This window comes from Dipodomys merriami, unplaced genomic scaffold, assembly GCF_024711535.1.
Source record: "Dipodomys merriami isolate MVZ:Mamm:240054 unplaced genomic scaffold, mDipMer1.0.p SCAF_24, whole genome shotgun sequence".
In the NCBI taxonomy this organism is placed as follows: domain Eukaryota; kingdom Metazoa; phylum Chordata; class Mammalia; order Rodentia; family Heteromyidae; genus Dipodomys; species Dipodomys merriami.
In genome coordinates this window covers 25,377,621-25,390,444 of record NW_027203826.1, presented here as the reverse complement: position 1 = coordinate 25,390,444, position 12,824 = coordinate 25,377,621, and the positions used below count along the sequence as shown (strand labels likewise).

The 12,824-nt window shown below is 40.2% G+C and overlaps 1 long non-coding RNA gene across 1 annotated transcript; it reads right to left on the bottom strand.

Moving 5' to 3' along the window:
* Positions 1-741: 741 nt before the first annotated feature.
* On the bottom strand, positions 742-12,659 carry LOC138835855 (uncharacterized). Its single transcript, XR_011374750.1, has 3 exons — positions 12,443-12,659; positions 12,006-12,088; positions 742-882 (listed from the first exon to the last, which is right to left on the bottom strand). It is a non-coding gene; the product is annotated as an uncharacterized lncRNA (long non-coding RNA).
* Between the last annotated feature and the right edge of the window lie 165 nt (positions 12,660-12,824).

The following is a 12,824-nucleotide window of genomic DNA, read 5'->3' as shown; positions in this document are numbered from 1 at the left end:
CATATGTGTTTCCCAAGTGTACATAGGGAAGTGCAGCTATGTATAGTAAAAAGACTGGGAAAATAGCATAGACATCCAAGATCACCTGAGTGAGGATAATCAGAGGGTATTGATAAAGAACTTACCATGACCAAGGAATTAGATGCCATTGCCCAAGTTTGGCAGATTCCAAGAAGGCAGGAGAGTGGAGAAAAAGATAGGAAAGCTTATGTATGCTATCATTGGAAGTTACTGCCATGGGAAGCTCCAAATGGACTGACTAGAAGTAGGGTAGTAAGACATCTTATGTCATTGGTTTGGGAACCATATGTGCCTTTCTCTGATTAGTCCTGAGTTGTAATAATAACCATTGACCACTGACACTTCTGGATTAATTGCTTCTGATTAATTGCCTCTGGTTTAGTTGTTGGGCTGGTTGGTACAGAGGTTTTGTGTTATTTTTTAAATTAATATATATGATCTTTCCCTTGTCTATTTGTTATGCTTAGCTTCTTGATATTAGTGGGTATAGACACCGTGGGAAAAGGTATGGACACCAAAGAATCTACTTCTAATCTGCAATTTTAAATTTTTTTTAAATTTTATTTTATTTGTGAACATACTGTACAAAGGGGTTACAATTACATGGGCAAGATAATGCATACATTTCTTACCAAGCATTGCAGCCTCCTCCTTTGTTTACCCTTCACCTCCCTTCCCAGCCTCCCCCCCCCATCCTCCCCCCCCCGTTCCCCCCCCCGACATTGTAAAGCTCCTTTTTGACATGACAATTTGTACTTCTCATTGTTGCAACAGGTCCACCTGAATCCTTAAATGACTTGTTTTTCCCCATCTCCTCCATAAGTTGTACTGACATCAAATATGTTGAAAGCGGGGGTTATACTGTGGGGGAGGGACATACAAAGCAACAAAGAAATAAACTTATAAATGCCTTAGAAACACATGCATGAAAGAAAAAAAAAACATTAAAATACCTATCTAAGGATTCATTTTCCTAACATCACATTGACTTTTTCCGCTTGACTCATACATATACTAGATATGCAATTTTAAATTTTCAAATGAATATATTTGTGAAATTTCTAATTACAGTGGCAAAAGAAAAACACTACAATTCAAGATAGGTTGCATTCTCACTTAATAACTGAAAAAAATAGAGATACTAAATAGTTAACTTCATATGGAATTTAATCCAAGTACAACTGATCCTAGTCATTACTTGTCATCATGCTACAATTTACAGAATAATAGTGATGCTTTTGTAGATTAAAAAAAGAATAGGAGCCTGGAGGCATGGCTCAAGTGGTAGAGTACCAAGCAAGCAAGCAGGTGATAAGTTCTCACCCCAGTACCAATAAAAATAAATAAAGATGAGATAGATGGATGGATAGACAGAATGATAGATAGGATGACTGCTAGATGTAAGGACAGAATGACAGACAGACAGATATAGAGGATAGAGATGAAAGGTAGGTAAGCAGATAGATAGACAGACAGACAGATAGATAGGCAAGCTGATAGATAAGAAGGGCCAATTTGTAACTGTTTTACAAAAGGTAAATATAGGAAATGTTGAGCACAATGTTTTTTTATTTTTTAAACTTCAAAAAGGTTACATTGACCAATGTATGTGTTCAGTGTTTCTTGATTAGAGTTCATCACTCTTCTCATACTATCTGCCTCTTCCACCCAGCCTCAATTCCCATTTCCCATTTCCCTTATCACATATGTGATATATTCTTGCCCACTAGCCTCCCACTCACATTTGTTTCATCTTACTGATGTTTATTTTGTCAACTGTCTAGTAATTGTTCAAAGAGCAGTATTAACATCTATCTGCTGATATTAGAAGTCAGAATTGGCTGCAGCCCTTTGCAAATCGACCGATAGCAAGGTCTGTCCTGCCTGAACTGTTGTAAGTCTGGCACTCTGGACTTTTAGCAATGGAGCTTTAGGTTTCAAAAAAGAGATAGTTACACTTATTCTTTTATTTACATTTTCTCTAATATTGGGCATTAAACCCAGGACCTCATAAATGTCTGAAAAGTGTTCTATGACTGAGCTATCACGCGAAGCTAATAGAAAACATTTAATATATGGCTACAACCTCCCAGGTGTTGGGATTACAGACCTGTGCCAGCATGCCTATGCCCAGCTACATTTGTTAATCTTAATCAAATTTTCTAAAACTTTTGTCTTCACACACACACACACACACACACACACACACACACACACACACACACACTTTAAACCTGTTCTGCCACTGAGGGGTGTTATGACAACAATTATCATGATTTTAGATTTTATTCTTGTAGTTATACTAGTTTATGCTTTGTTTATTTTGATCCCATGTAATTAGTTATTATTGGGTCTTCAACTATTAGCTCCCCAAATATGGGGAGCAAATTGCCAAGCAATTTGATGTAAAAGGAAAAGTATCACAGTATAATTAATTCCCTTATATATCTAACTGCAGAAGGGAACAAAATTGCCTTCCATCCTTTCCTCAAAGAAGGAGGAGTTGCCCATGTAATTGTAACCCCTCTGTATGGTATTTTCACAATTTAAAAAAGAAAAAAAAGGAGGAGTGAGGGCTGAAATCACATGTGAACCAATTCCCTTACAAGAGAATGTCTGTCGCTTGGGCTCAAATTCCAAGGCGAATCGTTTTTAGAAGCTAATCTCTGTCTAACTTCCCTCATCCATCATTAACAACCCTCCCAAATTATCTACACTCCTCACTATCCTCCCCGCCTTTAAAAGAAGAATGTAGGCTGCTGAATGACCCTGGACTATTTGCCAAGCATGGGTTGACTTTTCTGTCCAAGCTAGGTTTGAAACTCAATCCTCCAGATCTCAGATTCCTTAGTAGCTAGTATTATAGACATGAGCCACTGGTACCCAGCAAAAATGGAAACTACGTTCATTTTTTAAATTATCTTTGAGTAGTTGTACAAAGGGGTTACCATTTAACAAGTCAGCTTATGAACACAATGCATCTTGACCAGTATCATTCCTTTCATCATTCTCCTGTACCCCTCCTCTCAATTTTCCTACTTTCACATGATACACATTGAATATTATGACTGCATTCTCTCCCCTTCCTCTCTTCATTCTACTGTTACCTCTCTCAGACACCCCGCCCCCGCCCCCCACATCTTCTGAATATATGTGTTTCTGTTTGCTTACTCCAGCTGCGAACCATGGGCCAGGCTCTTCATTTCTGTTACCCTGCAGAGGCTGAGACAAGAGGACCTTGGTTTGACAAAAGACCAGCCTGAATATATATTATGTCAGCCTCAGAACTAGAACAAAAACCAAATAGAATAGGAACTACAGCTAAGTGGTAGAATGAGAGCCTAGCATTCATTTGAGAGTCCCTCAGTTCAATACCTAGCTGTACAAAAATTTAAAACTGGGCTAGAAATGTGGCTTAGTGATAGTGCTTGCCTAGCATGCATGAAGCTCTGGGTTCAATTCCTCAGTACCACATAAACAGAAAAAGCTGGAAGTGGTTATATGACTCAAGTGGTAGAGTGCTAGCAAAAAGAAGTGCTTGAGCAAAAAGAAGCTCAGGGACAGTGCCCCAGCCATGAGTTCAAGCCCCAGGACTGGCAAAAAAAACCAAAAAAACAAAAAACCCTCAAAACTAAAGAAAAAAGTAGCATTTAAAATAAAAAATAACAAATAGACAACAATATAATATTTTGTGACATTCTGCCCTACATAAGTGTGAATTCATACAGACTAGTATTCTATCACATACATTCTATGGTCTCGGTGTTTAAAATGAGAGGCTAAATATGGAACTGTGTCAAATCATTGTCCCAAGAATAGATTTTATATTTAGATAGGAAGACAGAATTTCTAATTCCTTTCTCATTAGTAACTTTTTCCTCATTCCTAAATTAGGTACATTTCTTTTCAAGGATATTACATTTTTTGTGGGGGTGGGGTCCGGTTGTGGGCTTGCTTTGGGCTTGGGCGCTGTCCCTCAGCTCTTCAGCTCAAGGCTAGCACTCTACCACTTGAGCCACAGTGCCACTTCCAGCTTTTTTTTTTCTGCTTATGTGGTGCTGAGGAATCGAACCCAGGGCCTCATGCATGCAAGGCAAGCGCTCTACCACTGAGCCACCTTCCCAGCTCTAAAGAATATTACATTTTATAACCAATTTATTTCATAAACTGAAGATATTAAACAATTCTATTACTGTACCTTATCACTGTTACTCAAATTTACCTATCCTGTATAGAAAGAATCTGAAAGATGAAGAGCTTCAAAGCATGTGAAAGGCTTGAAATTATCTCCTTACTTACAAAATTGTTCCTCCAGCAATTAAGTAGTAAATGAATGCTCCTCAGACCAACACATGGTAATGGTGGTGAAGGAGGAGGAAGAGAAGTTTAGAACTGTTAAGGTACACACACACACACACACACACACTCACACACACACTCACACACACACACACACACCCCAGCACACGCACACACGCACGCACACACACACACACACACACACACGCACACACACACACACACACACACACACACACACACACACACACACACACACACACACACACACACACACACACACACACACACACACACACACACACCAGCACCTCCACTATATCATTTTTAAAGGGGGAAATCACTGTAATATGTTAGCTATGTGTTTATTTTCAGTTAACATTTGTAAGTACACTTTCGGATCCATGTTCAATGTAATTACTATCTTAATTCTAGCATTTAACATGCTTTATAATCCTTTAAAACACAGGTTGTTTCTACTCACCTGACAGGACTCATTATGAGGGATTGCAAAACTCTATGGGCCTCTGTGGGCCACTTGACTGACAGGTTAAAAAAATATATTTCCTTCCCAAGGCCCTAAATTCAATCCCTAGCACTAAAGACAAATAGGAAACAAAGCCTGTTCCATCCCTCAGAAAAGCCTATTCCATCCCTATGCATAGGCACAGGCAAATGCCTAACTTTTGGACTATAAGGCGAAGATATGTGTCAGTGTGTGTGACACAGGGTGGGGGGAGGGAGGGAAAAAGGGAGAGGGAAATAGAGAGATTCTGTCTGAAGAGGGAGAGAAGCTGATTGTTTTCCATTCTCTCACTTCTTCCTTGCCACTGATAGGGAAACAGCAACACATGAAGGCTTCCACTTCAAACCCTGGTGAGAATGGAGAGTTGTCATGTTAGCTTTGGTTACATAGTTTCTGGGGTGTCATATGAGTAAAAAAATAAATGTATGCAAGCACAGTGGCTGACACTTGTAATTCTAGTTAGTTTGGAGGCCAGCCCAGGCTAGCCTAGAACTTTCAATCTTCCTGCCTCAGCTTCCCTGTTCTGAGATTACAGTTACATACCACCATGTCCAGCTCTATATTGAATAGCTTTGTGCATGTATCTTTCATCTTTTTGAGATTATTGGGATTAAAGACTTGTATCAACATACCCAATACCAAGCTTGAGTTAGAGTATTTTTTATCCAGGATTAAAAAAATAATTAGCATACATTGGCTATACAAAGGGGGAATTTCATATGACATTTCTATGTATTTATACAAGCTATTATAATCAATACCCCCTTGAAGTAGACTTTTAATTAAGATCTTTAAATGACAAAAAAACTTTTATTGGCTAATTTATTTTTTGTTCTGAGAATCAAACCCTAGGCAAGTGCTTTAATACTGAGCTACATGTCCAATCTGACAAGCCAAAATTATTTTACAATTACTTAAATTATAAAACTTGTTTCATCTTTATAATAATCAGCTTTAAAAATAAATAGAGGAATATTAAGCCTAATAGTTTTGACCCACTTTTAAAGAAAGGTTAAATGACTTGGAAGAGGCTCAAATAAAATAATAAAAATAATTACATACTTAGCCCTTGGGCACCATAAATGACATACTAGAGGAAATCATTTGAGAAACCAAAAGTGAAGATTACCTTACACTTTATGGGGCACTATACTCTCTGAAGGACAGGACAAGAAACAAATAATTTGAATTGTTCTGAGAGTAAGTTTTGTCATTAGGAAGTATGTCATGTTTCTAAATACTTAAATACCTATTACATACATAATCATTGCTTTTGCTCTAAAACCTTGTAATCATTACAATGTGTTATAAGGAAAAAATCATCTTCTTAAAGTGTCAAGGTAAGAGTAAGTACTCTTTAATTGCTCTTTAAAATAATGTCTTGCTATAGAAGTATTTCAGATCCTTTCCAAGGGGTGGGTTGTAGCACAGCAGTAGAGTAGTTGCTTCGCTTTTCTGAAGCCCTGGACTCCATCTGCAGCATTACAAAATAAATAGAGAAAGATACTTCCCATGTGGATGGCTTTTGACTTCCATCCATCTTAGAACAATTATAAAACTACATCTGAAGTATACTTACAGCTTTTTGAAACTGAAAAATGGATTGATCTTAAGCAATATAACAGAAGATAAAGAGAGCTGTTTTTGTTCTCACTGGGTAATATGCTCACACCTGTAATAAAAGTTAGCCAGGACAAAGTCATCAGGAGGATGGTAGTTTAGGTTAACCTGAGCAAAACGTCAAGGAGACCCCATCTCCACAAGACAACAGAAGGGTGGTAATGCTTGCTGTCACCCCAGATGCTCTGGGAAGGCCTTAGATAGAAGAACTGTGGTAAAATATTAGAGCAAGGCAAAAATGAACACTTCTATCTGGAAACTAACCTAAAGAGGACGGGGCTCATGGCTCAAGTGGTGATAAAGCACCTAAGCACCTGCATACCTGCATAGCAAGTTCAAAGCCCTGAGTTTAAACCCCAATACAACCCCCCCCAAAAGCTTGCCTTATCACTATTTCTTTTCTGCATTAAACATTAAATGTTTAAAATACTCATTTAACATGTACAAAGAATAGGCTCTGGCATGTGTCAGGCACTGTTCTAAGGATGTTATGGGTATCCATTCAATGAATACTCACAACTCTACAAGGCAGTTATACTTCATTTCAGATGAAGAAACTGAGGCACAGAAATCATATCAGTCTGGAGTTACATGACTAGTAATAATGAAGCAGAGATTCAACTCTAGGCCATTGTGGTAGCACAGCCCATAGTCAGAAATACTGTGCTATTATGTAAAAGTATTTACTTCATATATTACTACTTGATCATTTTATACTTTGAAGGTTTCCACTGTCCATTTTGTAGAGTTAGGAGAACAAAAATAAATTGGTACAGAAGGGAAAATAACTTTCCAAATACAGAATTTAAATTGGAAGCTTTCCTTTTCTAGCTTTCTGACAAACACATGTGTAGGTAGAAGGTAGGAAAAGAGGAGAGAAACTATGTTTATTTTAAACTCATTTGTCATAAAACTTACAATTTGCATAAGCAAAAAATAAAAATTTTAAAAACATGGGCTTATTTTTTGAAAGACATTTACAATATGATTTTAAATATTGGGTTGAGGGGCTGGGAAGGTGGCTAGGTGGTAGAGTGCTTGCTTTGCATGCATGAGGCCCTGGGTTCGATTCCTCAGCACCACATAAGCAAAAAGAAAAAAGCCAGAAATGGCGCTGCGGCTCAAGTGGTAGAACACTAGCCTTGAGCTGAAGAGCTGAGGGACAGCGCCCAGGCCCAGAGTTCAGGCCCCACGACTGGACGCCTCCCCCCCCCAAAAAAATATTGTGTTGAAAAGGTATACTAAAGCCTTGATTATATAGTACTATGACTTTATAATCTTTATAATATTTTTAATGAAAGAAGAATATGATTGGGACTTAGGTAAGAAGACAAAATTACAACATTTAAATCACAAACAAGCTTCTCTAGGGTAACTATTTTTTTTCCATGATAGGATAATCACTTTGTTTCTCAAGGGAAATACCACTGACTTAATCTGTGTACTGCATGCCAGATACTAAAAATGCAAAAACCTCAATCAGGTAAAATGTCAGCACAGCGTATCTAACTCAAACCTACTGCAAAGGAAACAAAACAACAACAAAAATGAGGTGTGGTGGCATGTGCCTGTGATGCCAGCATTTGAGAGACTGAAGCTAGAGGATTGTGAGCTCCAGGCCAGCCCCAGTTACACAACATGTCTCTGTCTCAGGAAGGGATGGGAGGAGTGAGTTGATTTGAAAGGCTCTACAGTTTCACACTTTACATGCTCTAATATTACAGACACAAGGAAATGCAGACCTATCCTAATTTGTATTTCCTTTCAACATCTGCATGATGAGAGGCTTAGAATAACAACATAATTCTTTTCTCTCCCTAAAAACATTCAATTCATATTGCTAAGGTCATTGACACATCTACTGCTAAAGGTTGGTATTTAGGAAAAGTGAGATCTTTGATTAATAAGAGAGCAGACCTGGCATCTAGGAACTCTGTCCATCATGTTGAATGCTAGCAGTAACTAAAGGAGACTGTCTGGCAGTGCTTCTGCAAATCTCATGCCTACACTGATTTCTCCTGGAAGGCCAGCACATTTTGTTGGCTAATGTGTAACTACATTGGATATATATTCAACTCATCTTTCTATGTTTCTCAGGTAAATACTTTTATCTGATGTTCTTCTGGTCATTTGGACTACTCCTTCTACTTCTTCTAACTCTGCAGTCACCAAATGTTGGAATCACTTTCTTCTTTTACCTTGCCAAGTTTTGCATCTGCAGAATGAAGTTAATCCTATGATTTTCTACATAGCTTTTCTGGGAGAACTGTGTAAAACTCTGATGTGAAGAGTTTCTCCAGGATATAAATGTTAAGTTATTGCCATCATCTATGAGTAGTAAAATTATGTCCTCCATTCTTCTGTCCATAATTATAACTAGAATTTAATGTTAATCTGATTATGTTCTTGTCTCTCCCTATGTACCCATTAATGTTTTACTATAAAGATCTTTTAATTACTCTTGCCCTTTTAACAAAACTGATTTCAAGCTCCTTAGATAGGCTACATTTACTCCATGAGGATTCTTGTCCACAGTGTTTCCCCTGTTTGAACCTCTCTGCTTCAGTTTAATAGTGCCCATCAGACATCTGCGGAGAAGTCACTTCCTTCCTAAGTCTGGCCACTCTATTTCACCTTCTCATTGAAACATTCCTCTCCTAGAACTGAGTTTTCAATTACAGGTTCATATGAGTAACTGCCATTTATTAATTAATTTATTTATTGTCAGTCATGGGGCCTAAACTCTGGGCCTGGGCGCTGTCCCTCAGCTCTTCAGCTCAAGGCAAGCATTCTACCATTTGAGCCACAGTGCCACTTCCTTCTTTTTCTGCTTATGTGGTGCTAAGGAATTGAACCCAGGGCCTCACGCATGCAAGACAAGTACTCTACCACTGAGCTACGTTCCCAACCCAATTTACTTTTTCTATACACTTGTGTTTTTCGTTTAAAAGACTTTTCAGAATAAGCTCCTGTTAATAACCCTATCCAAATATTTCCTTTCCTGCAAAGGTTTATTTTATTGTGTTTGTGTGTGTTAGTACCGGTGTTTAAACTTAAAGAGTGTCATACTTTCTAGGCAGATGCCCTACCGCTTAAGTCATACCTCCAGCCCTACAAAATGCTTTTCACTGTCTCTATCTCAGAAAACACAGCACTATTTTTCCAGTTAGTCAAGCTACATAAACCCTTAGAGTCTTTCACACTCCACAGCCATTAGTAAATTCTATTGCCTACCCAGAATTCAACCACTTATCCCCCTTTCCATTGTTACATTGTGGTCAAAGCCACACCATTATTTCTGGATTGTTCTAACACCTCAACACATTTTGCCTCTTTCTTTGTCTCTCTACTACTTACTTGCCCATTTATGTGGTAGAGACATTGATCCTTTACAATCATGTGTCATCTATCCATGGGGATACCTTATGACATGGGTAATTTCTGTAGGAGACTTTGCCACTTGGAATTATCATAGTGATGATAAAACCCTAAATAGACGTATAGGTATAGGCTAATAGAAACTTGGGCTTTATAACACAGTGTATAGCCCTTGACAACAATCTGTACATCATGTAACTAAACTGAATACTGTTAAGTGTAATGTAATAGTATGTGTGTGCAAATATAGAAAAAGTAAAAGGAGCTAAGAATGTTTTCAGCTTCATTATGGATTTATAGTACTGCCTTCCTGAAACACCATGTGGCATGTAACTATACAGGTTAGATGTCGTTCTTACTGAGGTCCTCCAAGGACTTGACAAATGGTGTAGAATGAATTGTGATGCCCCAATATTGATACTGTTGCCAAGTGAGAGGCAAGAGTGTTCTCTCAGCCTCCAACTTTCCATGTACAATCACGGGTAATTGATATTTACAAATGTACAACATCACAAGGTGTCTTACAAAAAAAGTGTCTCAGAAGATAGTTCAGCAAGGACTTATTTCAGTATAGAAAGATAATGTCTGGAGCAATTAAAAAAAAAAGAAACTAAGCATTTCTTGCTCCACATACAAGAAATAGAAATGAAAGATTGTGCTTCAGTTTAGAAATCAGCACAGGCAGAAAGTTCCTGAGACTCTATATCAAAAAATAACCAGAAAAGTCTGGTATTGGTTGCTTACATCTGTAATCTTACCTACTCAAGAGGCTGAGATCTGGAGGATCCTGGTTCAACATTAGATCAGACATTAAAGTCCATTAGATTCTATCTTCAAAATAATGAGCAGGAATCTGAGCTGGAAGTGAGGTTCACATGATAAGAGCAATAGCCTAGCAAACCAGAGGCTGTGGTAAACCCGTCTTGCCAAAAAGCATATCAACAATAAAAGATGGAAATGTGATCTTGGCCTACCTAAAACATGGGGAAAATGGGTGATTTTAGGACTTTCTTTCTGCTAGGCTTATCTTCTAGTTCTACTTCATTATGGTGTTAAAAAGCTATGTAAGCCGGGTGCCAGTGGCTCACACCTGTAATCCTAGCTACTGAGGAGGCTGAGATCTGAGGATCGAGGTTCAAAGCCAGCCTGGGCAAGAAAGTCTGTGAGAGTCTTATCTCCAAGTGGGACAGCGCTCACCTTGAGCTGAAGAGCTGAGGGACAGCGCCCAAGCCCAGAGTTCAAGCCCCATTACTGACGAAAAAAAATAAAAAGCTACTTAACATCTCAAAGAAGGTTCTTTATGTCTCCCAATTCTTGAACTAACATTTGGAGAGGAGCTTGCTGCTTTTTATAGTCTTTTTTACTTTCTGGTTTTCATCTCTGATGCTAATCTAGCCCTTTTAGTATTTAATTTTAATTTCTTCTCTACTACCTAAGGTTACATGGAGAAGGTAGCTGTCTGCAAGCCAAAAAGAGTCTTCCCTGAACCTGACAATATTGGCACTGATTTCAGACCCTCTAGCCTCCACAACGAAGACAAACTTTGTGTTAAGGCACCTAGTCTGTGGTATTTGTTGTGGAAGCCTGCACTAACTATATTACTCCACTCAGACTGAAATGTCAAAGTACATTCAAATAGCCCTTTAAAGAGGTCCTGTACCTTTTGGCCCATCATGTTCCCTATCTCCAATGACTCAAATGCCTTTGATTCTCCGTGTGTGTGTGTGTGTGTGTGTGTGTGTGTGTGTGTGTGTGAGAGAGAGAGAGAGAGAGAGAGAGAGAGAGAGAGAAAGAGAAGGGGGGAGGGGAGAAGGGGAGGGAGGAGTGCAAGCTTCTCTCTCAGGTTAGAGATAAGGCTGCACCCAGATGTGTTTCTTCAGATTGGTTTCAAATCTTGATCCTGAGATCTCAGCGTCCCAAGTAGCAAGGATTACAGACATGAACTACACAAGCCAATCCCATGGGCAGCACAAGTGGGAAGATACCCTGTTTAAAGATTACCTGCTTTTTTTTTTTGGCTTTCTGCTATTAGACAAGCTCAGGAAAAGCTTCAGAAACTATTCTGGTTACATGATGCAAGAGTTGTTCTATCTCTGTCTTTAAAACGCAGATAATGAAATGAATAAGACAGTTGTCAAGGTAAAAAAAAGATCATGGCTACCTTAGTTTCATAAATATTGCCTAGTTGTTGTTCTCGGTCACAGAACTTCTGTATTTGCAAATTCTGCGGCGCCTTTGATGGTGCTGAAACGATTCAGTAGAAGATGTTTACCTCCATAAATTGAATTAAAAGACATATATATATATATACATACATATGTGTGTATATGTGTATATATATGTGTATGCATAGTAAGAACACAAATAAAGGGCAGCCAGGGGAAGTCACCAGTGGGTGGACAGTTGGGGAACGATGAGGATTTCCCTCCATGTTACAGAAGAGCAGTCAGGCCCGCGGAGGAGCAGCCTTCCCGGGACTCCCAGCGGGCCCTTCCTCACAGCTCAACCCCAGCAGAGATGTCTTCCCCGCGGCTCAAGCTCGGCTTCCCACCCGGCAGGCTGCGAGCTGTCCTCGACCCACCTCGTCTCCCCGCTCACCTCCAACCGTGTAACACGCAGGTGTGAGCTCCGTGCGGACACACCCACGGCGGCGCCCGCGGACGCGGCGGAGGTCGGCGGGGTGGGCTGACCGGGCCCGGGGCGGCCGGCCGGCCGGGGCAGGGTGTGACGGGGCCCGGGGCGAAGCCGGCCTCGCCTCCCCTCGCCGCGGGCGGGTCCCCGCCGACCCCCTCCTCCACCCCCCCCGCCCCGCAGGCCGCACGCTCCCGCAGCGCCGCGCACGCGCCCCGCAGGCGAGCCGCCGGCCTCGCTCGCGGGAAGGCGCCCGCCAGGCCCCGGGGACCACGCGCCTCAGGGGGGGGGGAAGGAGCCCCGTCGCCCCGCAGCGTCTCGCGAGATCTCGCCGGCGCAGCCCCAGGAC